This window comes from Triticum aestivum, chromosome 2B (genome assembly GCF_018294505.1).
Source record: "Triticum aestivum cultivar Chinese Spring chromosome 2B, IWGSC CS RefSeq v2.1, whole genome shotgun sequence".
Lineage (NCBI taxonomy): Eukaryota > Viridiplantae > Streptophyta > Magnoliopsida > Poales > Poaceae > Triticum > Triticum aestivum.
This window is the reverse complement of record NC_057798.1, coordinates 402,986,065-402,988,780: the sequence shown is the minus strand read 5'-3', so window position 1 is coordinate 402,988,780 and position 2,716 is coordinate 402,986,065.

Sequence of the window (2,716 nt, the reverse complement as noted above, 5' to 3'; positions counted from 1 at the left end):
TTGTCGAGCTCCTGGAGCTCTTCTTGTACCTCGCCCACTTGGGCCCCTTGCTTTTTGCTCTCCTTGAGTTCTAAGGCCGCTTTGTGTTCGGCCTCGGACAGCGCCTTCTTGAGAGACGCCACTTTGGTGGCGGCCTCTGTTACCACATCACGACGTCTCGTTGTTAGCATAATCAAATTTTATTTACTATTTATTATATGAGAGAGGGAAATCATTTACCTTTGTTCTCTTCGAGCTGCCTCCTCGCGAGGCTGAGCTCTCCCTGTGCCCGCTCTAAATCCTGCGTCAGGCCGGCGATTTCGGCCGTGCGAGCAGCAGCGGCCAGCAGCACAGCCTGTTTATTTACATTCAACACTTATTGTTGGATTCCTGCGGATTATAATTGACCCTCCGTTCGGTTTTTCTTTCCGAACACCAAACAGAGTATCAGGGGCTACTACCTATCGGGTGGTGATTTTACATATTTTTACTGCTTACCTCAAAGCCTGTTAGGAGGCTGGTGCAAGCTTCGGTTAGTCCGCTCTTGGCGGACGAAACCTTCTGAATCACCGCACTCATGAGAGTATGGTGCTCTTCATCTAGGGAAGCGCCTCGAAGCGCTTCTAGCAGACAATCCGGCGCCTGGGGCGCAACGGAAGTACTTGATATAGACGGCCCTCCCTCCATAACCAGGGGCTGCCCACCTAAGTCCGGAACTACTGAAGGCTCTGGAACAGTGTTCGGCTGAGAGCTCGGCCTGCCGTGGCTCTCATCGACACGATCCGCGGGGACCTTGAACCCCGCGAGTCCGACACCTGGGACGCCACCTTGAGGCGCCTCTAGGGCCACCTCTGCCATCATCGGGAGCCTCCGGGAGAACACCTCCGTGCCGTCCGCAGGACGAGGAGACGTGGCCGTCGGGAGTGAGTTCATTGCTGACTCACTCAAGGACCCGTCCGAAGACGACACTCCCGGATGGGCCCTGCCCGGACTGCATACAAGTTCGGCATTATAAATAAAATTATGAAGCGAAAATTACGATTGAGTGCGGATACTTACGACCGCACAAGGGGCTTCTTCCTGGGCAGCCACCCTTCCTCGCTATCGGTGGTGGTGGCGGAGTAGTCCGGAAGGGATGCTTTTGACGCAGTTGATGAGTCCGGCCAGCTCTACAGATTCACCACATAATAGGCCCTTTTGTTCCTAGGAGGTGAGCTGCATAGGGGTTCCAGATCGGAACTCGGGGGCCGGTGCCCAATTGGCGTCGCATGGCTCGGTGATGTAGAACCACCCCGATTGCCACCCCTTCACGGTTTCCACAAAGGAGCCGTCAGGCCAGGTGACATTAGGCATTTTGCCCACCATGGCTCCTCCACACTCTGCTTGCTGGCCGCTAACAATCTCGGCTTCATGCAGAAGGTTTGGAGCCACAAGCCGAAATGCGGCTTGATGCGGAGGAAGCCTCACAGACGATGATGAATGCCGAGATGTTGAGGATGAAGTTCGGAGCTAGATCATGAAAGTCTAGCCCGTAGTAGAACATAAGCCCGCAGACGAAGGTGTGGAGTGGAAACCCCAGTCCACGAACAAAGTGGGCAAGGAACACGACCCTCTCGTGGGGTCCTGGAGTCGGAATGACCTGCCCCTCGTCTGGTAGCCGGTGCGCTATGTCTGCGGCCAAGTATCCGGCCGCCCGGAGATTCACGATCTTCTTCTCCGTCACGGTGGAAGCCACCCACTTGCCTCCTGCTCCGGACATGACTAACTGTGCAGAGAAGACCTGGACTAGGGTGTTGGAGCTCGAGGGGGCAAGAGTATGCGAGGGGAGGAAGAAGGTGGGGGTAAAAATAGGGAACTCTTATCCCTTTATAGAGGCGACGAAAGCGGTGCACCTCCCCACTAGCCTGTTGAGAATCGCTTACTTCCCAAGTGCCACGATTGATGGCACGGGGGGATTACCCATACCTGTATTGATGAGAATCCCGCGGTAAGGGGACATGATCTCTGCTTTGACAGGACGTGTCAAGGAAACCGCCTCGCAATACGCGCTGTGTTTGGTTGTGAAAAAATGGTTCGAGTAATGACCTGGCCCTAATGGCATGTCACGTCGTCTAAAAGTTGTCAGCTGGAGTATCATTCTCTCTACGGTGGTATGTGAAGATCATTTTGCAGATCCGGACACGGTCTACGTGTTCGACAGTAACCTTGGAGTATTCGGAAGGAGGAACCCGCCTTGCAATGCCAAAGACAAGACTGCATGCCGGACTCATCATCATTGAAGCCTGGTTTAGGGGCTACTGAGGGATTCCTGGATAAGGGGGTATCCGGACAGCCGGACTATATACATCGTCCGGACTATAGAAGCGTCAAGATACAAGACTCAAGACTTCGGCTCGTGTCCGGATGGGACTCTCCTTTGCGTGGAAGACAAGCTTGGCGATCCGGATATTATGTTTCCTTCCTTGTAAACTGACTCCATGTAAACCCTAGCTTTCCGGTGTCTATATAAACCGGAGAGCATGGCCCTTAGAAGGCCGATCACAATTACAATCATACCATCATAGGCTAGCTCTTAGGGTTTAGCCTCTACAATCTCGTGGTAGATCTATTCTTGTATTCCACATATCTTCAATATTAATCAAGTAGGAAGTAGGGTTTACCTCCATCGAGAGGGCCCAAACCTGGGTAAACATTGTGTCCCTTGCTTCCTATTACCATCAGCCTAAGACGTACAGAT